The sequence below is a fragment of the Mastigoproctus giganteus genome, chromosome 11 (genome assembly GCF_048544385.1).
Source record: "Mastigoproctus giganteus isolate SK-2022 chromosome 11, ASM4854438v1, whole genome shotgun sequence".
In the NCBI taxonomy this organism is placed as follows: Eukaryota; Metazoa; Arthropoda; class Arachnida; order Uropygi; family Thelyphonidae; genus Mastigoproctus; species Mastigoproctus giganteus.
In genome coordinates this window covers 146,446,331-146,473,926 of record NC_143585.1, presented here as the reverse complement: position 1 = coordinate 146,473,926, position 27,596 = coordinate 146,446,331, and the positions used below count along the sequence as shown (strand labels likewise).

General features: G+C 38.9%; 1 protein-coding gene across 1 annotated transcript in view; it reads left to right on the top strand.

The window, feature by feature from the left end:
• LOC150078503 (DEP domain-containing protein 1A-like) overlaps nt 1–27,596 on the top strand; it is a 205,152-nt gene that overhangs the window by 41,643 nt on the left and 135,913 nt on the right. The window lies entirely within an intron of this gene.

Genomic DNA, 27,596 nt, shown 5'->3' with positions numbered 1-27,596 from the left:
TAAATTTCTTCTGCTTTTTATGGTCTGAATGTATACTAGGTACGTGCACTGATTCACTCACTTTTCTTTTTTTTTTATATATATATATATAGATTAGACTGTACTTGTAGCCTAATCTGTTTATTGTTGCAAGGTAAGGTGGCCAACCCTGTGGCATGCATGTCATGTGTAGCGTTTGTTAGTGGCGCACATCCTGATATGAACAAAAAAAAAAAAATGTGAAACAAAATCAGAAATAAATGTGGAGTGTATAATTCTACGTTTATTGGTAAAAGATATAACCCAGATTTCAACAAGCAATAATGTATATTGCTTGTTACCAGATATCTACAAGCAATAATGCAGTAAATGTATAAATAACAACCCATGTTGATATTTATTTCTTTTTAGTGTTAATTTAACACATATAAGGCATTAGTGAGATATTGTTTCTCTTTCAAGATATTGTTTCTTTAAGGGCAAACATTCATTCAACTATATTAAATTTATGTTAAATCTATATTAAATTTTTTTTGTATTACAACCACCTAGTGTATATAGTAATTTCTTTATTTAGTTAGCAAAAACATTTGGTGGTGCAGATTGGTAGTGGCAGGGATATTGATTCCTGTAGTTTGTACCTTGGTGACACGCTTTACACTTTCAATAAAATATGCGGCATGATGAAGGTTTTACCTGGATCCCTGGTTATTACTTAGCTGAGTGAATCCTTATTATTTTCAAAAACAGACACAAGCTTTCCTACTAGAAACTTTTTTCTGGAAAGAAATACAGGCAATTATCATATAGCTCTATTTTACTCTTCAGTACATCAGACCCTAACTACCACTTTGATCCCTTGACATGGTTCTTCCTGCTGAGATCTGCATGTCCATAAACAGTCTATATTACTGGTATTAGTAATCATTTTAGTGACCTACTAGAATCAGTGATTCCTTCTATAAATCAATGAGTTACCAGCAGAGAGAGAGAAAAACATCTTGTCATTATCTCACGTTTCTGTATTTTGGACAATATGTTAGTTTTAATTTGTTCTAAATTTGTAACCCTTACAATAAAATGCATATATATTGTATAGGGATGATCCATATTTTAAACAGTTCATATATACAGTAGAATGAAGTAAAGATTATTTATTTGGCATAGTCTGGGAACAAGATTATAAGTGGGAAGACGTAGACTTCTTGAGCTCCTGCAAATGATAAGTTTTTCTTACACATTTTATCATATTTTTGATTAATTAACATATAATAATTTGTGTTTTACAAATGGATTAAATAGGCCTAGTAGCATTCAATAGCTTATTTTTTTAATTTAACTAATGATTTTGTAAGTTACGACATGCTACTCATACTGCTATTGTATCGTAGTTTCGGGTGCGAATATCGTAGCAAGTAGTGAAGAAGAATAGTAGGGTTTTAATTGTAATAAATAAGTAGTTTGAAGGGGTTTTAATCACTTTTTGGGCATATATCTTTTGTATTTAGCTAAGGATGTAACTAATTTAACATTGTGATCGTTACGGTATAGTGTAACTTGATAGCGTATATCTCAAACTTGACAGTGTAAGGTATAACATAAAAGTAGATAGTGTAGTATAGTGTAGTCTCAATCAGTTAAATTTATTAACCTTATTAATTTTCATTGTTAGTTAATTATTTGTTATTTGGTTTTTTAAGAGCATTAGCAACTAAGGCCATATTGCTCCGGGTATATGCGGTGGCCATTCCCTGACCTTTCCACATCCTCCGTATTTGGTGGCTCACAGGCTCGAACCCCGGTCTAATCAAGAAGCATGTGCTACGCACGTTAATTAATTAAACCATATTTAAATGAAAATCATGCCCCAGAGCAGAAAAGCAATGTTGCATTCTCCAATGCAACACAGCCTAAAAAAATGTGCAACTTGTGAAATATTTGCGGAACTTTCTGGGACAGACATGATCTAGCCAAGGAGGATGCCTTTGTGTGTACTAGCTGCAGAGAGTGTGAAGGAATTAGGTGTCAACTCATCATTCTGATGGGCTTCTAAGAGAATTTGAAGAGTAATGTAGATGCCCTCAGAGGAATTAAAATGGGGGACCCATCACGCTCTCGCTGCCCAACTCAATGCCAGAACTTGCATTTGTGCATCAGGCAATACAGCGGCAATCATCAGGGCAGAATGTGCTGGTCCCACAGGAATTAGTTATTTTTGGTGACTCTATTGTCAGAGAGAAGGGAAATATTATGCAAAAAGGATAGGTGAAACAGGACCAGGATATGTCAGCCAAGAGCAAAAGTAGATGACATTTTAGAGCAGATAACATCTTTTAAGGGCACAAAAGGTGATATTGTTGGACACATTAGCACCAATAACATTAAGAGTAGGAGAACTACAAATTTACTTAACAAGTTCAGGTTACTGTTGAAAAAAAAATTGTGAGTTAAGGGTTAAAATTGAAAGTGTCTGCAATTCTGCACAGACATGATAGGAGGGAGTATATGATGAGAACCTTGTCAATCAATTTGGCCCTGGAGAGATTGTGCAAAGCTCTTGGGGCAGAATTTTTCTCAGTGTGGTGTCTGCTTGTTAACAGGAGAGACTGCTTCTACAGGGATACACTTAATTAAAAAAGGGTGCGAGAATATTTGCTGATGCTATCAAGGCAGTGTTAGGTGGGTCGGAAAAATGCTAGCTTCAGTGGGGGGGATACATGGACTAATAGATAAACAGTAGCTGCTGGCAGAGGTGAAAGTGATTTTTGCACTGTTTCTATTGGAATGAGCAGCAGCCTGGAAAACAAGATGCTAGGGATTTCAGGGACTGCTGACAGTCATTGCAGAACAAGTGAATACATGCTCTGTGTTAGGATAGCTAAGTATAAGAACAGCTGCATGGCTACTTCGATGTACATTAATTCTAGGAGTTTAGTAAATAATCTTGATGAATTTGAGGTGCTGGTCAAAACATCAAAGGCAGATATTGTTGGGAAATCAGAGAACTGGAGTCACACAAATATAAGGAATGCAGAATTGGAATTTGAGAAGTACAATGTGTACAGAAAGGATAGGAAGGGAGGAGGGATTATGCTGTTGGTTAAAAAACACATAAAAATTAAGGAAGTGCATCCATTTGACATGGATGGACAGTACAATGTTGAGTCAATTTGGTGTAACAAAAGCACTGTGAAAGCAAAATTGAAAGGAGGAGTGTGTGTTATAGGCCTAATGACACTGATAATTATAATGAACAACTGTACAGAGAAGTAGAGTGCGCCAGTAAATCAGATTGTCTTATAATGGGGGATTTTAACTTCCCAAATATTGACTGGAACTTGTGGTTTGGTCACTCGCACACTAGAAAGGCTTTTGTGGATTTATTGGATGATTCTTTTCTACAGCAGCATGTTCCAGAGGCAACTGGATAATGCTCTTGATCTTATCAGCAGTGATTCTTCATGTATTAAGAATCTGCAGATAAAGGAACTACTAGGTGGCAGTGACCACAGTGTGCTGATGTGGAATTTACTTAAAGATATAACTACCATCAGAGGTAAAGGGAAGGGTGTTTGCTTTTGTAAAGGTTGCACAAACAGTTTTTAAATTCTATACCTTGGGATCAATTGATGTTGTTACCAACAGCAAATTCGAAATGGGAAGCATTCAAGGAAGTAATCTTGAAAGCTACTTGGCGTTTTGTCCCAACTAAGAAATGCTGTTCAAGGTTTAGGCCTAAATGGATCTCAGATGAGCTAATGAAACTCATGGCAGAGAAGAAAAATGTATGCGATGCATATAAATTATCAGTTAACACAGAAGACTATGGTAGATATAAGGTAGTCTGTAATCAAGTTACAAAGAAGGTTAGGCAAGCAAAGCAGATTATGAGAAATCTTTGGCAAAGGATGCAAAGAAAAACAGCAAAGACTTCTTTCCTTATGTAAACTCAAGAATAAAGGGGATAAATCAGATTGGTCCACTTGATATCAACAGTTCGATTGTTGATGAATCTGCTGAGGTAGCTGACAAACTGAATGAGTATTTTGCATCTACATTCATATACATGAGGAAGTCTGTAGGGAAGTGGAGGCCAGAAGCTAATCAAACTCTAGCAAGGGGCTAAATGATTTTGTAATAACTGAGAGCAAAGTGGAGGGGAAATTATTGAAATTGAACATAAAAAAGGCACCTGAAGAAAATGGGATCTATTCAGTTATATTAAAGGAGGCAGCATAAGGAAGTGAGCAAACCATAATTAAAAAGCTTCCTTGGACTTAGGAGTGGTGCCTGTGAACTGGTGATGTGCAAATCCCCAATTCACAAAGGGGGATCAAAGGATGACATGAGTAATTACTGACCTGTTAGTTTAACTTCTGTTCTGGGAAAATAATGGAGTCACTGTAGTTAAGAGTTCAGACACAGCATGAATTTTTTAAGGGTAATTCTTATCTGGCAAATTTGATTGGTACTATGATGTGGTCACAAAGGAAATGAATTCAAAAAATAATTTTGATATCATATACTTGCATATTTGGAAAGCTTTTGATTTTGTTGCACATGGAAGAGTACTCTACAAAGGGGAGCAGTATGGAATTATGGGCAAGTTGCTGAAATGAATAAAATCATGGTTGAGTGGGAGAATACAGAGAGTGGTGATCAATGGACACTGCTCTTCATGAACTAGTGTTATTAGTGAAGTCCTCCAGTGTTTGATTTTAGGCCCTGTGTTGTTTTCTGTATTTTTCAATCATATTGATGAAGGTATATCAGAGTTAATGTTCCAGTTTGCAGACAATGCAGTTGGCAGGGTTGTTAGTGACAGTAATGATAGTATACTACTGCAACAGTATCTAGAAAAGTTGTGCAGATGGGCCAAGAGGTGGCAACTGAAGTGTAACATTGACAAATGTAAAGTACTGCATATGGATAGCAGTAACCCCAGCGTAACTACCAACTGTGTGGTACTACACTCAGTATAGTAGAGAATGAAAAGCACCTGTGGGTAATTGTGCAGTCAGATATGAAGTTTCTTGACAATGCAGACAAGTTGCAAGAGTAGCTCATGGTGTCTTATCAATGATATTCAGAAATTTTGCTAGCAGGGATAAGGAGGTGAATGTCCCCTTGTATAAGGCAATGCTCAGGCCACACCTTGAGTACTGCATATAGGTCTGGGAGCCTCCTTAGCCAGGTGGGAAGGAGCAGCAGTGCGTAGCACACGCTTCTTGATTAGACCGGGGTTCGAGCCCGTTACCACCAAATACGGAGGATGCGGAAAGGTCAGGGATTGACCACCGCATATTCCGGAGCAATATGGCCTTAGTTGCTAATGCTCCTAAAAACCAAATAACAAATAGCATATAGGTCTGCAGGTATCATTTTAGGAAGGATGTAGAGCTGCTGGAATGAGTACTGAGAAGGGCAACAAGATTAGTGAGGGGGAACAAAGGGGACCTCTTATCAAGAAAGGCCTAAGTTCTGCAAATTGCAGCCTGTGGAGACTAGGCACCTGCGAGGTGATCTGATTGAGGTGTATAAAGCCTTGAATGGTTTGAGCAGGCTCAATGCTGATGGGATTCTTACCCTTGCTCAGATTACTCACCGGAGGGGACAAGAATTCAAATTGAGGAAAGACAATTGTAGAATAGATGTGCAGAAATTTGCCTTTAGCCAGCACCCCTCGACGTGGGCACCTGTACGTGGTGAGGGGACCTCCCAGTGATGCTGCTGGTTTTCCAGATTAGCATCACTGGGATCTAACGCCCATACCTTGGTTCCAGGGTTACATCTTTGGAATCCGGCGTGTGCAGCCGTGCGCCGCGACCCGTGGATTTCAGAAAGGGGGATCCTGGTGGTTGAGGGGCCCAGCCTTAATACACCACTTTGGCCCCTGCTTCGACAAGACGGGAGGTCCCGGACCGGCCCGACTGGGATCAATTGGCGGGTGGTATTTTACTGCTGGGGTCAACTGCGTTCCAATAAGTCTCCCTCCCTTTGGTCCTGGGACGGGATAAAGACTTATTGGTAACGTGGGTATGGTGCTCCTAAGCGAACTCGGCGTCCCATTTGTGTACGCAGTACCTGCTGGTTCACGAGTGGGTGTCCCCTCGTAGGGCTCCATGGTGGGTGAGGTACTTAGGCATCAGACACTTTTTCTTTACTCTTATGAGTAATTTAAATTCTATTTCTTCTGGGGCCCCAACAAGGCCCCTACCTAACCAATCAGATGAGAATGACACCAATTCTGCCAAAAGAACCAAAACTGAGGATAAACCACCATCTATAACACCGCTTTTCCTCATTCTCCATTCCACCGGAGAGCAGTCAATTGGGAAGATGTCACCCTTCTTCATCCAGAAAGGATTAGAAGGGTTGGCAGGATCACCAAAATCCGTAAAACGGCTGCATTCTGGCGATCTTTTACTCGAAGCTTTAAATACAAAGCAAGCAGAAAGAATATTAAACGCGGCATCCATAGGGGGAATACCAATCAATGTAACACCCCACAAAACTTGAACTCTTCACGCGGTGTCATTTCAGAGTGGGATCTTCTCATGTCTCTGAAGAAGAGATCTGCTCTGAATTAAAAGACCAAGGAGTGACATCTGTCAAGAGAATATCAATGCGGAAGGAAGGGAATCTCGTCCCTACCCGAGTTCTCATCCTAACATTTAACACCCCACGGCCTCCTAGTTCCATCAAGGCAGGGTATTTAAACTGCCCAGTGAGGATCTATATTCCAAACCCACTGAGGTGTTTTAAATGCCAAAAATACGGCCACTCACAAACGGCTTGTCGTGGTAACCCTGCCTGTGCTCGATGTGGTGCGAAAGACCACGAGAGCAAGGAATGTTCAGCTTCTAAACCGATCTGTGTAAATTGCCAACAAGATCATCCTGCCTACTCCAGAGCATGCCAGCGGTGGAAGGATGAAAAAGAGATCCAAAAATTGAAAACGGAGCTGAATATCTCCTACCCAGAGGCTAGAAAACGCATTCAACCAATAAATAGCGGGAAGCCTTCATATGCTCAGAAGGTTTCTGCAAAGTGCACTATCGGTACACAAACTGAGATGACTGTACCACCAAGAGAGTCATTCACACCGATTGCCCGCTATTTATTGAGTTCACAAAAGCCCACCAAAAAAACGCAGTCAGCTGCCACTCCTATATCCGTACCTCCTAACGCTCCACCACTACCAAAACCAAGTGGTAAAGAGCCAACAGTAATAACAGAAACAATGGATGTCCAGGACAAGGAGGTACCGGATGAATCAGTCTTGGAACTTTTTGCGGAGGAAGAAATGGACACGGGACAGCATCCATTCTTCCCCAAAAAAGATAAATCCAAGACTGACAAAATAAAGCCCTCAGCACCTCGGAAGCCGCCTGATGGACCCACCAAGCCAAAATAATGGCTAAATTTCTACAGTGGAATTGTCGTGGAGTCCGGCGAAATACTGATGACATCAAGGCCCTCCTGCAAAAGCACGAGCCAGTTTGCTTTTGCTTGCAGGAGACTTATCTAAAGGCAAATGACGATCCCACCATGTATAACATCACATTTTTTCAAAAGGATAGAATTGCAGATGGTCCTGCTCATGGAGGAGTGGCTATCCTTGTGGGCAGTCAGACCCCAGTTCAGCCCTTGCTAGTTACAACCAGCATAGAGGCTGTTGCAATTCGCCTTTCAGTGGGATTTTTATTAACTGTGTGCTCTATTTATTTGCCACCTGGGACTGACATCCCCCAGGAAGACCTTGATGATCTTGTAACGCAGTTGCCTCCCCTTTCTTACTTCTCGGGGATTTTAATGGACATAACACCCTGTGGGGTAGGTGCTAACATCAATGGAAGGGTACGAGTCATAGAGCGTATGCTAAATGACAATGACCTTTCCCTTCTAAATATTGGAACAAACACCTTCTTCCACATGCCTACCCGTACTTTTTCTGCCATTGATCTCTCTATCTGCTCCCCTTCTCTACTCCCTTCACTCACTTGGAAAGTGGAGAAGAATCCTTATGGAATTGATCACTTCCCTGTGATAACCTTGTTATACAGTGGGAGACTGTGTCTTCCTTCCAGGTTACCACGGTGGAAGATTGATCAGGCTGACTGGTCTGCCTTCCAACATCAGGCAAATTTTGATCTCAGCACCGTCAGTCAGGAGCCTATCAATGATGCAGTAACGTACATCACAGAAATTATCGTCCAAGCAGCTGCGAATGCTGTTCCAAAAACATCTGCCCGGTTTCCACCATTTCCCAAACCTTGGTGGAATTCACAATGCACAGCAGCAAAAAAGGCTCAAAACAAAGCGTGGAGGATATTCTGCCGATATCCTACCACGACCAACCTTATAGCCTTTAAACGCTTACGAGCCAAAGCACACTATATCCGCCGTCAGAGTCAAAAGGAATCGTGGATCCGTTTTACGTCATCCATTAACCAGTCTACCAAATCTAAGGTAGTCTGGGATAAAATCCGGAAAATGAAGGGAAAATATACATCCTACCCTTCTTCAATCCTAGATTATAATGGATGCACTATTGCAGATCCAACTGCAATAGCCAATTCTCTTGGGGAAACATTCTTTAACATTTCTGCAACATCTTCGTATTCCCCAGAGTTCCTGGTCCTGAAACATAAAATCGAAAAACAGGCACTTAGTTTTAAGTCTAAGAGCGTCTATCCATACAACAGGGCATTCACTATACAGGAACTGAAAAGAGCCCTTATTGTTTCCAAAGCAAGTGCTGTTGGACCAGATGGCATCCATTATGAAATGATTAACCATCTTTCACCAAAATCTATGGATTATCTGCTCATTCTGTATAATAGAATCTTTATTGAAGGGCAGTTTCCGGATTCCTGGCGCAAGGCAATCGTTCTTGCCTTTGCTAAGCCAGGAAAGGATCCAAAAGTCACTACTAATTATCGTCCTATTGTTCTGACTAGCTGTCTATGCAAAATCCTGGAGAGAATGGTTAATTTTGGTTTAATCTGGTATTTAGAATCAAATGACCTTCTCTCCAACATCCAGTGCGGCCTTCCGAAGGAACCGGTCCACTTTGGACCATCTTATTAGACTGGAAACATCCATCCGGGATGCTTTCCTAAAACGTGAACACTTGGTGTCAGTGTTCTTTGATATGGAGAAAGCGTATGACACAACTTGGAGATTTGGCATCTTAAAAGATCTGCATAGCCTTGGTCTTAGGGGGGGCAACTCCCCATTTTTATTAAAAACTTTTTAGCCAATCGATCTTTCCAAGTTCGTGTGGGATCCTCACTCTCTCGTTCCTTTAGACAAGAGGAGGGAGTACCACAGGGATCAGTTTTAAGTGTCACGCTTTTCGCCATCAAAGTAAATTCCATCACAGAGCAACTTCCCCCAACCGTAAACAGTGCCCTCTATGTTGATGACTTTAGCATATTTTGTCAATCATGCAAAACAGCAGTACTTCTTGTATCCCAATGCCCAGCAATATTGCAATCACCTTCAGGTCTCCACAGATCTGCCATTGGTGGTCTTTGTACTTCATTGCTTCCAGAATTAATTTCATATTCTCATGTCTCCTTCATGTGGACAGGTATGTTCGTGTCAAACGGCACCTGTTCACAGTCTCAACATAGTTTCCAGCTCTTTGGTTTCCTGGGAAGTCATGCACAACACTTTTAAAGGCTTCCCAAGCTGCATTCTCATTACCCTGGAGGACTCACTTACTTCTCACTACCCCGGAGGCGCCTTCGTAGCCAGGTGGGAAGGAGCAGCAGTGCGCAGCACACGCTTCTTGATTAGACCGGGGTTCGAGCCCGTCACCACCAAATACGGAGGATGCGGAAAGGTCAAGGAATGACCACCGCATATCCCGGAGCAATATGGCCTTAGTTGCTAATGCTCCTAAAAACCAACAAAACAAACAAACAAACTACCCCGGAGGAATCTTTTAAAAGTTCACAAATTTGCAGACCATGAAAGATTCCTTCCTTAATCTTAGCATAACTCAACAGTGGAAATTGTCCTCTCAGGTACTTGAAAGCTTCTCCATCCTGGTTCATCTCCTTAACAAAGTTCTTCAAGAGTCCCAGTTTGATGTGCAATTTTGTGCTGCACATTTTTTCCCCGCGGCACAGATATGGTATTGAAAGACAACTGCAAAAAGCCATTGATCGCCTTAATTCCTGGGCACTTGCTAATGGCTTCAGGTTCTCGCCGGAGAAGACCGTTTGCGTACATTTTTGTTGTAAGTGTAATCTTCATCCTGAACCTGAACTAAGGCTCGGACAAAATGCTATTCCAGTAGCGGCGGACACAAAATTTTTGGGACTCGTATTTGATAAAAAGTTGACCTTTCTGGATCACATCCGTCAACTGCGCACAAAGTGCACAAGAGGGCTGAATATTCTGCACTCTCTTTCCTCTACATCTTGGGGTGCGGATCGATGCACCCTACTATGCATCTACCGTGCACTTGTACGATCCAGACTAGATTACGGGTCCCTGGTATACAATTCGGCCAGAGACAGTGTACTTCGTTGGCTGGATCCTGTCCACCATCTGGCTCTCCGTACTGCTATTGGAGCATATCGAACATCTCCAGTCCAGAGCTTATACGTCGAAGGAAACGAACCGCCGTTATCGCTTCGACGTAAGCAGTTGTCTCTAAACTATGCTTTAAAATTGAAATCCCTGCCAGATCATCCTACGTGGCCATCCGTTTTTGAGCCACGATGGGAAAATTTGTACAACACCTGTAAGACTGCCAACAGACCTTTTGGTATTCGTCTCCAAGAGCTACTCAAAGAACTTAATATCAAGGTAGACAAGGTTGCCCAAACACCAAAGCAACCCCTTCCGCCCTGGCATGCTCATGTCCCGGCATGTGACTTGTCCCTTAGAAATTGGGGAAAGTCGGACACTCCAACATCGGTCTACCTGCAGCTTTATTCAGCACACTGAGCTGAACATTCTGACTTCGCTCCAGTTTACACAGACGGGGCTCGAAGTCGGAATCATATGTGGGATCTGCTGCTGTCTTTACAGACAGCACTACATCGGAGCAGATTCCCTCTGAATGCAGTATATTTACTGCAGAGCTGCATGCTATAGAGTTAGCTTTGGATCACATTAGTGAATGCCAATACCAATGGTTCATTTTATATTCCGATTCTCTTAGCGTGTTACAGGCTTTAATAACCGTGAAATGTAATTCTCATCCAGTTCTGTCTAGCATTCAGCAGAAGATTCACTTCCTCCGTGAACGTGAATATGATATCCTCTTCTGCTGGATTCCCAGCCACATTGGGATTAGGGGAAATGATTTGGCTGACACCGCAGCCAAATCAGCAATTCCCAATAATAATCGCTGCCTGTCAGTCCCCCTATACAGACTACAGGCAAATAATACACGAAAAGATACACTCCCAATGGCAGGATTCGTGGAATAGACAGACTGCGAATAAATTATATCGTATAAAGCCTGTAATTGAACCGTGGCAGTCTAGTCTGCGCAGGAATCGTAAGGAGGAAGTTGTTCTTGCCCGGACCCGCATAGGACATAGGCATTTGACTCATTCTTTTTTGCTGAGGGCTGATGACCCTCCTATGTGTGAGTCCTGTGGCACAATTTTATCTATTAGACACATTTTAGTTGACTGTCCAGATTTTAGCAATATCCGTTTTACCGCTTTTAACCATCTGACTGAGTCGTATACACTCAGTCAGATTTTATCCGACAATGACAACGTGTCTGCTATTCTTAGCTTTTTGAAAGCAATAAAGGTTTTTAATCGTATTTAAAATTTATATGTTATTGTTATTTCTTTTATTGATTTATCTTTTTTATATATTTGTTATTAGATCTGGACATGGTGGCCTAATTAATTAGGTCACTGAGATGTTAAATTTTTATATATTACCTGGTCTTGGCGCATTATAGCCTTAGTTGCTAATGCGCCAATAAAATCCAAATCAAATCAAATCAAGCCTTTAGCCAGCAGGTGGTTGATAGATGGAACAAACTTCCATCTGTCGTAATGGAGGTCAAAAATTTAAATAAATTCAAGGTAGAACTAGACAAGCATTTGGAGTTGATGGATGTGTGAAATATATATACAGTATTTTATTTATTTATTTTTTTTTTTTGGCTGATGCTATATAAGCTTGCTTTCTTGCATCATATGCCTCTGCTGCTGTTAATTTATTTATTTGTTTGTTAGTTTATTTCAAATCCATGTAAGCAATAAAATATTTTTTCCAAAATTCCCCTAAAATTTGGGTGCATCGTATTATTATTAACACAACTGAACTCAGTAAGTTTTGATCATTGTCCTCTTTCTGAGTAGAAAAAATATGTAAAATTTATTATTTAATTATTATTGTTATTACTAGTAGTGGCATTTGATGCAAGAACTTATTTAGCCTCAGCCAAAAGAAAGAAAAAAAACCTTCCCACATTACCTGTCCATTCCATCCAATAATTTTTGTATAGTTCTTGAATTAATTGAAACAAACTGCCCAATTGCACAACAACATATGAAAGTTTGTTCCAACAATCAACCACCCACTGGCTGAAGGCAAACCTCTGCACAATTACAGTGTCTGGAGACTAGGCACCTGCGAGGTGATCTGATTGAGGTGTATAAAGCCTTGAATGGTTTGAGCGTGCTCAATGCTGATGGGATTCTTCCTCTTGCTTAGAATAATCACCTGAGAGGGCATAAATTCAAATCGAGAAAAGACAGATGTAGGATAGATGTGCAGAAGCACATCTATTTATCCCTTTAGCCAGTGGGTAGTTGGTTGGTGGAACAGACTTCCATTCCTTGTTGTGGATGTTGATAGCCTAAATAAATTTAAGGCTGAGCTGGACAGTTATTTGGAATGATTGGAGGGGTAAAATGGGAGTGTGTTTTTTTTTTGTTTTTTTTGTTTTTTTTCTTGGCTGATGCTGCATAAGCTTGATTTTTTGCATCATATGCCTCTACTAATGCTAATGCTAATCTATGCTACAACCATCCTTCCCCAATTTCAGTTTATCAACTGACATGTATAGTCTGAGCAAACTCGCTAATGGCATGCTTCATTGCTATCTTGCAAGTACGGTTTGTAACTTTTTTGAATGTACATACATTATCTATGCGAGTAAAATGAAAATATAAGTTAAAATTCCATCTTTGAATGGAGAAATTCTTAACAGGTATCTTCAGTTAAGGTTGTGGTTTGTGGTCTTTCTCTGAATTATACTAGGTTTTTCAACACATGCAAAATTGTCCAAGAACTTGTTGATATAATACATAATACGCAATATGAACTGGTTCACTATTACCAAAGTAATCGATATATCAAATCCCCACCCTATTTATTCTTTTTTGCAAATTCTGTGGATACAAGATGTGTTAATTGACCTCTTATGTTACCATTTCCCTCTGATAATTAATTTTCTGTGTGGTAGGTCACTGTACAGAAAGGCTTTCTTTGAAAGAGAGATCAGACATCATTCAAAGAATGGAAGCAAGTTGAAATATTTCACATTCGCTACATTAAAGACCATATTATTATAATAAACCAAAACTTTTAAACGTGGGAGCATTTTGCAAAATTACAAGAAAGGATACGAAAAGCGGTGTGAGGTAACTGAAGTATTTCCCAACTAGTAGCTTCCAAACATTTTAAATTTCCTTAAAAATATTTTTCTATATGTATTTTTGTGATTAAAATATGTAGATGATAATCCTTTTATGTGATGAAGCTGTGCAGGATACAAATTGGAGAAATGACCAATAATGGGGAAGGAAACAGAAGGAAAATGGTTTAAAACTGAATGCAGAGTTTAAGATATGAGGACTGGTCAAAGCCAGTGGTGAGCTATAGTGGGCGCACAAGAACCCATTGTTATATTTTTTGAAAATTTGCGATCCCATCGTTGAGACTATCATTTATTTTACAAATGAAATCTTGAATGCAATTATTGAGTATCCAGAGCCGAAACTACGGTGGGGCGAGCAGGGCCCCATTCCCAGCATTTTAATGGCACAATCGATTGGTTATGTATTTTAAAATTGCCTCATTTTTGATTTAATTACAGTCGGACCTCTGTTTAACACAGATTATAGTGAATTTTTTTGATTCCTCTTGGTAATTAAATTTAAATAGTTTCCGTTGAATGAATAAAATTTCCATGTAACGAACGGATTTGGAGAGACAACTGTGTATGCATTGTGCTCACCTCTGGCCTTTAGGCAATTTAGTTAATTAGAAAGTGCGAATTAAGGGTGAAAGAGATTACCATTTCACAATGTTAGTGGTGTTCATTGTTGTTGTTATTTGGTTTTTAGGAGCATTAGCAACTAAGGTTTAGGCACCTCCATAGTCAGGTGGGAAGGATCTGCAGTGCGTAGCACACGCTTCTTGATTAGACCGGGGTTCGAGCCCGTCACCACTAAATATGGAGGATGCGGAAAGGTCAGGGAATGACCACCGCATATACTGGAGCAATATGGCCTTAGTTGCTAATGCTCCTAAAAACCAAAAAATAACAAATAGCAACTAAGGCCATATTGCTCCGGTGGTCATTCTCCATATTTGGTGGTCATGGGCTCGAACCCCGGTCTAATCAAGAAGCGTGTGCTATGCACTGCTGCTCCTGCCCACCTGGCTATGGAGGTGCCAGTGGTGTATGCAGTGATATACCGAGAAGTCGCGCTGGTCAATATACTTTCTGCAGCCAGTCAGAGGATTAAGATTCTCAATACGGATTGTAGCCTCTATAATCCGTGTAAAGGGGAACCACAACCTCATGTGTTGTGGTTCCCCTTTACTCCAACAAACAGGCATATGTTTTTGGGAGAAGTGAGTGATCCTTGCCTTCCAGTAATCCTTACCTTCTATGGTTACATGATCACGATAGCTGGATATCTGTGTGATTCCAACATTTTGCACTGTATTCAAAGAACTAGTGAGAGTAACGTAGATGGGGGGGGGTGGATTGAAGCAACTAAGATATTATATAAACTTTACGAAGATTAATTGTTGGCAGATTTTGAAATTTTTTTAAGCCTTTCACTGTGTAGAAAATGTTCTAAAATATAATGGCATACAGAGAATAATGAAAAAAAAAAAACAACTATCACCAATCACCAAAAAACTAGCGCGAATTAAAGATGATTGCTAAAAAACTTGATGTGGAAACTATAAAAATTGGTCATGTGTTTGGGCCACGATGAGCAGCTTGTAGCTTACAGATGGCAATTGTGGGGTGGAGGAATTATCCCGCTTTGTGCAAACATTTTGAATCAGAAGTTAAATAATCCAGGATTATTAAATCGACTTTTAAATTTGGAATTTCTTAACCATTTAGCACTACTGATCGACATCCTGCAGGAGCTGTCTTACCTTTCAGAAGCTTTACAGAATCACAATGGTAAAAGCATATAAATTAATTATCCACACTATCAATGCTTTTGCTAATTTGAAAAATTATGAAGGAAATTATGTTGCTAAAATTGAGAGCATGTTGAGGTTGAAAGAACCAAAATCAAAAGTAAAAAAATTACCTCGTGACAAGTTATTAAATTGCATTATTTAACCTTAAAGGATAAGTTATTAATGCAACAGGGTGATTTTAAATTAAATAAAGAAAATAATGATACCATTGAAAGAAATTTTAAACATATGCTACCCGAAATTGTGGAATGTGAAAAAACTTTCGTCGTTGTGGCAAGACAGTGAAAACCAAATCAGAAATTTGTTTTCTGATAAAATATGAAATAAAAATTAATGATTTTAGAGATTTTGCCGAAGATAATTTATCTTTAAAATCGAGTGAAATTCCCTTTTCAATTAAGAAAGCCAGAAATATCTTTGAAACCATTGTGATTAACAGTGCTGAAGCTGAGTGAGCATTCAGCGTAGTGAATAATTTGTGACAATTAAACATGTTGCAGATTATGATGACCATACATCTAAATGGAAAACCATCGCTTCAATTTGATCCAGATTGTTACGTCAAATCATTCCTCTGTAATCATCGCTCTGCTATTGAGCAAAGCAGAAGATTGACAACAAATATTAATAAAGAAGTAAATTCTATATGGCAATTTTTTGAATAAATTTTTCTTGAATATTTGGGAAATAATTTTTTTTTTCATGTCATCTGTGATTTTTTTGTGTACTTTTTCTAGAAAGTTTGTTTTTTATGTTATTTTTTATTTTCAATATTAAACTTTTATTATGAAAAACATGTATCCATTATATTTCCCTAGTTGTTACAAAAAAAGACGTATAAAAAAGTTGAGCATGTGCTGAGCACGCGTTGTAGATGGTTTATGTGAAACATCCTTCGCGTTTCTTTTAGGTATATTGATTTGTATGTATCGATTACGAAATAAATGAGCTTTTTTATTGTAAATATTTTATTGATCATTCACAGATTTTCATAATTTCTGGAAGACAAGATACAATGGATTTATGATTGTTGTTATTTGGTTTTTAGGAGCATTAGCAACTAAGGCCATATTGCTCTGGGATAATGCAGTGGTCATTCCCTGACCTTTCCGCATCCTCCGTATTTGGTGGTGGCGTGCTCGAACCGCGGTTTAATCAAGAAGTGTGTGCTACACACTGCTGCTCCTTCCCACCTGGCTACGGAGGTGCCTGGATTTATTATAACTAAAGTAAGAGATGTATAGTTGCGAGTGCAACGTATCTAAATATCTCTGTAGAATAGTAACAATTGATGTACCTATCTTGTAGTTGAAGTGACATATGCAGCTGTTAGGGGCACCTAACAATGCAATGTAACGAAAATACAAGACGAAAAAAGAAATTGTTGACAAATATTTGTATTGTTGCAGTCATACTTACTGCAGTAGTAACTTCAGGAAGCATGATTGTGACGTCATACTATTCAAAAATTCTAAAGAGTTAGAACTCAGAGACACTGTCATATCCAGTTATCATCATAAGGCGAGGCATGATGACAAGGTTTTTAAGTTTTTTTTTTTTTTTTTTTTAGATAGACTAGGAAAGTTTTACACATTCACTTATACGAATGGTTAAGGGGGTAATAAGCCGCATCTGACCCCCCCCCTAAATCCACCCCTGACTCAAGATATCATACCGGTCATGAAAAATGCGTTACTCGCTCTAATCTCACTAGCAGTAGTGCAAGCGTGGGAAGAACCTCTAGTGGAAGCCGCGGATGATGTCACTTCCATGATCGATCAAATTTACTCGGTAGAAAATCAGAAAAACTGCAAGCCCATTGTTCAAATATTCACAGCTCACCACTGGTCAAAGACATTCAAGACTCATGGGATTGCCTACAAGATTTCTAGTTCGCACCTACGTGTATACCTTCCAACTTTTCTAGTTTTCTGAGATTTACAGAAATTATGCATCTTTAAGGTTATATGCAAAGTTCACTTTTATTCCAGATATCAATCAAATTTTTGTTCTGTTTTTCAAACATGAATCACTAAATTTATCAGTATGAAGACTGCTTGTCTTTATCATTTTAAGTGTCCTTGAAAATATTTTTTTGTATGTATTTTTTGATTAAAATATATTACGATCACAAGTGCGATAAAGTTCAATATGTCCTACTAATGTTATTATTATAAACTATAAAAAGAAACCTCATACCTTTATGTAGGATCAGAATTCTCTCAACACTCATGTTGGAAGGATTATGTGATTATATAATTATACGAATAAATGTCCCATATTTAATATTAAATAAAATCAATTACGAAAATTACATTAAAATGAAAGCCATATTTTTCTTTTTAATGCGAAAGTTTTAAATACGCAACATGAATATTTTAAATTATTGATCGCTGAACCTCTGGAAATGAGGTTAAATGCAAATTCCATAAATTTTTGTAGTCCATATGCAATCTCGGACTCGTGGACTTTCACGCACATTTATGAACGTGAAATTCATACATTGGTTTAGTAAAAATAATCTCGTATCAGGTAGTCGATAGATTTAAATATAAAAAAAGGGTAGGTATCATTCGCAAAAAACACTTTACGTCTTGTGAGCACGGAGTGTATCTGAATAAGTTTGGTCCCTTATAAGAAGTTTAGATAATTTTATGAATTTAGATATTTTATCCTATGTTTTTTTAAGGATAAATCCAACAATTGTTTTCAGTTCTCATGTTAACATGTGGTTTTAGTTTTTTTGGGGTGCTAATGGCTGTCGACTTCTCCTGGCTTTTCCTGATGCGTTATATTGGGGATGAGAATTGAATGCATGACAGTCGCTTAATAAGTATTTATTTATATAATTTTAATGTAATTTTTGCAATTGATTTTATTTAATATGAGACATTTATTTGTATAATTCGTAACTTGTTAACAGGAGAGACTGCTTCTATAGGGATGGGATATGCTTAAATAGAAAGGATGCAAGAATATTTGCTGATGTTATCGAGGCAGTGTCAGGTGGGTCAGAAAACTGCTAGCTTGAGGGGATACAAGGACTGATAGATTAATAGTAGCCACTGGCAGAGGTGAAAGTGATTCTTGCACTGCTTCTATTGGAATGACAGCAGCCTGGAAAACAAGATGCAGGGTATTTCAGAAACTGCTGGGAGTCATTGCGGTACAAGTAAAACATGGGTTGTGTTAGGGTGGCTAAGAATAGGAACAGGTGCATGTATACTTGCATAAGTTTGTTAAATAAATTTGTTGAATTTGAGGTATTGCACAGAACATCAAATGCAGATATTGTTGGGATATCAGAGACATGGTGTCACACAGATAAGGAATGCAGAACGAATTTGGGGAATACAATCTGTACAAGATGGATAGATGGGATAGGAAGGGAAGAGGGGTTATGCTATTAGTTAAGAAACATAAAATCCAAGGAAGTGAAGCCTGTTGACATTGCTGGACAGTGCAGTGTTGAGTCGGTTTGGTGTGACATAAGCATTGGAAGATCAAAATTGAGAGTAAGAGTGTGTTATAGGCCTAATGACTCTGAGCATAATAAGAAACTGTACAGGGAAATAGAGTGGGCCAGTAAATCAGTCTTATAATGGGGGATTTTAATTTCCCAGATATTAACTGGAATTTGTCGGTTGGTCACTCACACACGAGCAAGGCTTTTGTGTATTTATTGGATGATTGTTTTCTACATCAGCATGTTCGGAAGGCAACTAGAGGGAGTAATACCCTTGATCTGATTATCAGTAGTGATTCTTCGTGCATTAAGAATCTGCAGATAAAGGAACCACTAGGTGGCAGTGATCACAGTGTGCTGAAGTGCGCCTCCGTAGCCAGGTGGGCAGGAGCGGCAGTGCGTAGCACACGCTTCTTGATTAGACCGGGGTTCGAGCCTGTCACCACCAAATACGGAGGATGCGGAAAGGTCAGGGAATGACCACCGCATATCCCCGGAGCAATATGGCCTTAGTTGCTAATGCTCCTAAAAACCAAATAACAAACAACAGTGTGCTGAAGTGGGATTTGCTCAAAGAGGTAACTACCATCAGGGGTAAAGGGAAGGGTTTTTGCTTTCGTAAAGGCGACTACGGTGTTCTGAGACAGTATCTAAATTCTATACGGTGGGACCAACTGATGATGTTACCAACAGCAAATTCATAATGGGAAGCATTCAAAGAATTTATCTTGGAAGCTACTAGGCTTTACATACCAACTAAGAAATATTGTTCAAGGTTTAGGCCTAAATGGATGTCAGATGAACTAATGAGACATATGGCAAAGAAGAAAAATGCATAGGATACATTTAAATTAATGGGTGAAATGGAAGCCTATGATAGATATAAGCTGGTCTGTAACCAAGTCACAAAGGAGATTTGGCAGGCAAAGGCTGATTATGAGAAATCTTTGGCAAAGGATGCAAGAAAAACAACAAAGAGTTCTTTACCTATGTAAACTCTAGAAGGAAAGGGATAAATCAGATTGGTCCACTGGATATTGATGGTTCAACTGTTGATGATCCTGCTCAGGTGGCTCACATACTAAATGAGTATTTTGCATCTACATGAGCTAGATGATTTTGTAATAACTGAGAGGAAAGTGGAGGAGAAATTGTTGAAGATAAACATAAAAAAAGGCACCTGGTGTGGATGAGATCTATCCAGTTATATTAAAGGAGGCAGCAAAGGAAGTAAGCAAACGGGAGGTGTGCAAATGTGACCCCAATTCACAAAGGAGGATCAAAGGGCGACATAAGTAATTATAGACCTGTTAGTTTAACTTCTGTTCCAGGAAAATTAATGGAGGCACTGGTTAAAGAAGCACTGCAGGATCATCTTGACAAGACTTCAGTTATAGCACGGACACAGCATGGTTTTGTTAAGGGAAAGTCTTGCCGGACCAATTTGAGTAGATACTATGATGTGATCACAAAGGAACTGGATGCAGGGAATAACTTTGATATCATATATTTGGATCTTAGAAAGGCTTTTGATACTGTTGCACATGGAAGACTGTTGCACAAATTGGAGCAGTGTGGCATTGGAGACAAATTGCTGCTATGGATAAAGGGATGGTTGAGTTGGAGAAGACAGAGAGTGGTATTCAATGGACACTGCTCATCGTGGACTAATGTTATTAGTGGAGTCCCTAAGGTTCAGTGTTGGGTCCATTGTTGTTTTCTGTATTTATAAATGATATTGATGATGGTATATCAAGCTTAATCTCCAAGTTTGCAGACGATAAGAAAGTTGGCAGGGTTGTTAAGGACACTAATGACAGTATGCTGCTACAACAGGATCTAGAAAAGTTGAGCAGATGGGCTGACAGGTGGCAAATGAAGTTTAACATTGACAAATGTAAATTACTACATATGGGAAGCAGCAACTCCAGATTGACGTATCAACTCTGTGGTACTACACTGACAGTGGTAGAGAACGAAAAGGACCAGGGGGTAATTGTGCAGGCAGATATGAAGTTTTCTGAGCAGTTTAGATGGTCTGCATGAGTAGCTCATAGTGTCTTGTCAATTATATACAGGAATTTTTCTAGCAGGGATAAGGAGGTGGTTATCCCCTTGTATACGGCAATGGTCAGGCCACACCTTGAGTACTGTATACAGGTCTGGAGGCCTCATTTTAAGAAGGATGTAGAGCTGTTGGAATGAGTATAGAGAAGGGCAACAAGATTAGTGAACGAACAAAGGGTTGCTCTTACGAAGAAAGGCTTAAATTTTTCAAATTAGTGTCTTGGAGACTAGGCACCTGCGTGGTGATCTGATTGAGGTGTATAAAGCCTTGAATGATTTGAGCATGCTCAATGCTTTGTTGTGGAAGTTAATAGCCTAAATTAATTTAAGGCTCAGCTGGACAGGTATTTGGAACGAACGGAGCAGTGAAATGGGGTGTTTTTTTTTTTTTTTCCTTTTTTGGCTGATGCTGCATATGCTTGCTTTCTTGCATCATATGCCTGTACTAATGCTAATTATATAATCACATAATCCTTCCAACATGAGCTTTGAGAGAATTCTGATCCTACATAAAGGTATGAGTTTCCTTTTATAGTTTATAATTAAAATATATAGATGAATAATCCCTTATGATTCAGAGGTGGGCAGAGTCTTCATGTGTTTAGTGTCCTTTAATATCTGTCAAGTTTTTCAAATTGATTTGGATAGTTCTGTTGATAATTTTCTTTTGAAAAAGTTATTGGGAACCTAAAGTTCAGAAAATGCAAAACCACTGCTCATTTCTGCTGTTTGTTGTTTAATCAAGATTCAGAAATTAACTGATAAAAAAAATTTTCAAATGTTAATATTGTGCTATAACTTCCATTATCCTATTGCCTTCTAAGGTCGATGTGCTTAGGATACTTATCCTAAGCACATCGACCTGACATTACTGCTATTTATCATGCTTGTATGAATTGAAAAATTATTAGTAAAAGTATTTGCTAATAATTTTTCGATCTTCTAAATATTGACTATATTTAGGATACCATCCAGAAATCTGGATTGTATCCTAATTATAGTCAATGTCTAATTTTATGTTTCAAAAATTGATTAATGTTACTTACTTTTTAAAGTGAAATATCTTGTCATCTGCTTTAGGTATACTAAGGCAGATTATGAATAGACCTTATCTGAGAGTGCAAAGATCAGTAATCACCCATTCATATCTGAACAATAGAAAACATTAAAAAGATTTTTAAAAAATTGCTGTTGATCTTGATGAAATATCTTAACCAATGCTCCAACATTTAAGTTTAAGTGATGCTGCACTATTTTTTATTATTATTTTTTTCTGAGTATTTCCTGAAAATCCCTATTTGGATTAATAGATTCAACAAGTGTTCTAATAGTCCCCACACCAGGAAAAGATCTGGTGCATCCATGGAACCACCAACCAATCTTTTATACAAGTTGTTTACACAGAGAACACATGAGCAGCACATTTAGCTGAGTTTATTCCTTAAATTAAACTACTATTTTGGACATATACTTGTCTGAATTAACAGCTATGGCTGGTGGTCATTTTTGGTGCCAAAACCCAGCATTGTTTATAAGCATTTCTCTGTGTAATTATGAATACAGTAGAACCCTATTAAGAAGTTTTCAAAGGGAGTGGAGGTTTAGAACTTCTTACGAGGGAAAACGTCTTAGAAGCAAAAATGCCCTAAGGATATGAAATATTAACTACACAGATAAAAATGAAAAGATACACATGCATGAGTTAATGATGATTTTTAAGTACTATTTCAGAATTTGTAAATATTTTACTGTCTGTGGGAAATTTTTCTTAACGTTCTGTTCATTAAACTCTTACCAAATACTTCAGAAAAGCTCAAACATTTCAGTAATGAAAAACCCAAATTACTCTGTAGGAAATCCCATTCATCAAAAGGAATTCCTTCCTGTTCTTCATCACTAAATGGTTGTCAAATGAACTAATCAGACTCGTGGCAGAGAAGAAAAATGCATGGGATGCATATAAATTATCAGGCGACACAGAAGCCTATGGTAGATATAAGCTAGTCTGTAATCATGTCACAAAGGAGGTTAGGCAAGTGAAGGCAGATTATGAGACATCTCATCTTTGGCAAAGGATGCTAAAAAAAACAGCAAGGATTTCTTTACTTATATAAACTCTAAAAGGAAGGAGATGAATCTGATTGGTCCACTTGATATTGATGGTTCGACTGTTGATGATCCTGCTCAGATAGCAAACAAACTGAATGAGTATTTTGCATCTACATTCACACATGAGGAATTATTAAGGTTTGAAAATGCCAGAAGATTATCAAATTGTAGCAGGTTGCTTAATGATTTTGTAATAACTGAGAGCAAAGTGGAGGAGAAATTATCGAAATTAAATATAAGAAAGGCACGTGGGGTGGATGGGATCACTGTTGTTTTATATATTTATCAATGATATTGATGAAGGTATATCAGGCTTAGTGTCGAAGTTTGCAGATGATACAAAGGTTGGCAAGATTGTTAATGACAGTAATGGCAGTGTGCTACTGAAACAGGATCTAGAAAATTTGGGCAGATGGGCTGAGAAGTGGCAACTGAAGTTTAACATTGCCAAATGCAAAATACTGCATATGGGTAGAAGTAACCCCAGAGAAACATACCAACTGTGTGGTACTACACTTAAGGTGGTTGAAAATGAAAAAGACCTGGGAGTAATTATGCAGTCAGATATGAAGTTTTATGAGCAATGCAGACAAGCTGCCAGGGTAGGTCATGGGTTTTGTCAATGATATACAGGAATTTTGCTAGCAGGGAAAAGGAGGTGATCGTCCCCCTGTATGAAGCAATGGTCAGACCACACCTTGAGTACTGCGTACAGGTCTGGAGGTCTCATTTTAGGAAGGATGTAGATTTGCTTGAGCGTGTACAGAGAAGGGCAACAAGATTGGTGAGCGGAATGAAGGGATCCTCTTACCAAGAGAGACTTAAGTTCTGCAAATTGCAGCAGCTGGAGACTGGGCACCTGCGAGGTGATCTGATTGAGGCATATAAGACCTTGAATGGGTTGAGCATGCTGAATTCTGATGGAATTCTTCCACTTGTTCAGATTACTAACCTAAGGAGGCATAAATTCAAATTGAGAAAAAAACAAATGTAGAATAGATGTGCGGAAATTTGCCTTTAGCCAACGGGTGGTTTTTTTTTTTTTATGAAACCTCCAAACACGAAAGGTATCAAAACCTATAGTGCACGGGTTGAAGGAGAAGTATGGGGGGTGGGGGATGCCGGAAACTTTCTCTAGAGACTAAACATGGGTTTTACCACTTAATTGCATTAACAAGCTTCCATCTGTCATTGTGGAGGTTGATAGGTTGAATAAATTTAAGGAGGGGCTAGATGGACATTTGGAGGGAATTGTTTTTTTTTTTTTTTTTTGTTTTTTTTATTGGCTGATGCTGCATAAGCTGATTCACTTGCTTTCTTGCATCACGTGCCACTACTACTATAATTACTACTTTCAACCCTATCAACATTTTGTTCTATATCATTATAGAACACAGCCTTTTTAAAGGAATTAATTATAATAGTTATTAATTATAACTTTTCAGTTTTTCCAATCATTTTAAATAGGGTAAGCAATTTATGCACAAAATACTTATGAAAATCCATCTTTAAAATGTTGATCACTCCCTGATTCACTGGTTGCACAACTGATGTTGAATCCCCAGGGAAGAACTTGATATTGTTTAAGTGCTCATTGTTTTTTTGGATGAGCAGGGCAGTTACAAATAAAAGAATTTTTCTATTTTTTCGTGCCATCTTTGAATCTATAGCTCTTAAATTAGCATTAGCATTAGTAGCGGCATTGCAAGAAAGCAAGCTTATACAGCATCAGCCAAAAAAAAATAATTCCCATTTCACCCATCCATTCGCTCCAAAGTTTGTCCGCTTTTTCCTTGATTTTATTTAAGCTATCAACTTCCACAACGATAGATGGAAATTTGTTCCAGCAATCACTTACATGCTGGCTAAGGGCAAATTTCTGAACATTATTCTACACCTCTCTTTCATCAATTTGAGTTTATGCCCCCTCAGGTTTATATTCTCAGCAAGATTATAAACCTCGTCTGTAATTACTCGTGTCACACTTATATCTCCCTTTGTGAATTGGGGATACATTTGCACATCTCCAGTCCATGGGGACCTCCCCTGTATATAAGAATGCTCTCATAACTATGGCTAAGGGTTTGCTTAGTTCCTTTGCTACCTCCTTTAATATAACTGGATAGATCCCATCAACCGCAGATGCCTTTCTTATGTTTAACTTCAACAATTTCTCCCCCAATTTGCTCTCAGTTGTTACAAAATCATTAAGCAACCTGTTACAGTTTGATAAACTTCTGGCATTTCCTCCATTAATAGCACCTCATGTGTGAATGTAGATGCAAAATACTCATTCAGTTTGTCAGCTACCTCAGCAGGTTCATCAACAATTCAACCGTCGATATCAAGTGGACTGATCTGATTCATCCCTTTCCTTCTAGTTTACATAAGAAAAGAAGTCCTTGCTGTTTTTCTTTGCATCCTTTGCCAAAGATTTCTCTTAATCTGCCTTCGCTTGCCTAATCTCCTTTATGACTTGATTACAGACTAGCTTATATCTGCCATAGGCTTTTGTGTCACATGATAATTTCTATGCATCCCATGCATTTTTCTTCACTGCCATGAGTCCCATTAGTTCATCTAGCATCTATTTAGGCCAACTAATATTTCTTAGTTGGTATGAAAAGCCTAGTAGCTTCCATGATTAATTCCTTGAATGCTTCCCACTCAGAATTTGCTGTTGGTAATATCATCAGTTGGTCCCACTGAACATAATTTTAAAACTGTCTGAGACCACTGTAGTCACCTTTACGGAAGCAAAAAACCTTTCCCTTTACCCATGAAGGTAATTATATCTTTAAGTATATCCCGTATCAGTACACTGATCACTGCCACCTAATGGTTCCTTTATCTGCAAATTCTTAATACACTAATAATCACTGCTGATAAACAGATCAAAAGTATTGCTCTCTCTAGTTGCCTCTCGAACATGCAGCTGCAGAAAACAATTATCCACAAAATCTTACTAGTGGATGAGAGACCCACCCACAAGTTCCAGTCAATATCCAAGAAGTAAAAATCCTCCATATAAGACATTTTGATTTACTGGTCCACTCTATTTTTTTGTACAATTGTTTGCTGTACTCATTAGAGTCATTAGGCTTATAACACACTTCTACTCTTATTTTTGCTTTCCCAGTATTATTATTATTAGCATTAGCCATATGGCTCAAGGAGGCCTGAAGCTTATGCTGCACCAGCCAAAAAAATTTCTGAATTTCCCTGAGAGAGAGAGAGAGAGAGGTAGAAGGGAATCACCAAGAAAGAGAAGAATGATGATGATATCCAACTCAGGACCCTGGGTGTGCCGAGCCCATACTCACACCAGATGTGAGCCTCTGACTCGACATTGCAATGTACATCTATGTCAACTAGGTGCACTTCCTTAGATTTTATGTTTTTCTTAATTAATAGCATAACCCCTCCTCCCTTCCTATCCTGTCTAACCTTTCTGTGCACACTGGACACAGTCCTCAAATTCCAATTCTGCACTGCTTATAACTCTGTGACACCATGTCTCTGATATCCCAACATCTGCATTTGATGGCTTGATCATCACTTCAAATTCATCAAATTTAATTTATATACTATACTCCTAGTTTTGGTGTACATGCAAGTATACATGCACCTATTCTTATTCTTAGTTACTTTAACTTGGCGCCGACCGGGCTAGCCGAGTGGGTAAAGTACCTGCCCGGCAACCCAAAGGTCGCGGGTTCGATTCCCGCCTTGGGCTTGGATCAAAGTACTGCAAAAACCTTGGGAGGTGCAATATGGCCACAGAAGCCGATGCGCCAACAACTACCAAATCAAATCAAAAATCTTTAACTTGGCCCATGTATTTATTTGTTTCATGATGACTGTCGTCAGTCCCTAAAACTCCTAGCACCCCGCTCTGCAGGCCACTGCTCATTCTAATAGAAGTAGTGCAAGAATCACCTTCACCTCTGCCTGCAGCTACTTTTAACCTTTAATATGTGAATCCCTCCAAGCTAACAGTTTTCTGCCCCATCTAATGCTGCCTCGATAGCATCAGCAAACACTCTTGCACCCCCTTCTATTTAAGGTGCCTCCGTAGCCAGGTGGGAAGGAGCAGCAGTGCGTAGCACACGCTTCTTGATTAGACCGGGGTTCGAGCCTGTCACCACCAAATACGGAGGATGCGGAAAGTCAGGGAATGACCACCGCATATCCTGGAGCAATATGGCCTTAGTTGCTAATGCTCCTAAAAACCAAATAACTAACTAACTAACTAACCTTCTATTTAAGTGTATCCTATCCCTGTAGAAGCAGTCTCTCTCCTGTTAAAAAGCACAGACCACGCTGAAAAAAAATTCTACCCCATCATCCTTGCACAATCCCTCCAGGGCTGAATTGATTGACAAAGCTTAACTAAGTCCTGTGGGATCAGCATTTTCTGCCTTGGGGATTATCACTATGTTGCCTGATGCACAAGATTGAATTCTGGCATTGAGTTGGGCAGCTGAGAGCTTGACGGGCCCCTGATATAAATTTCTTCGAG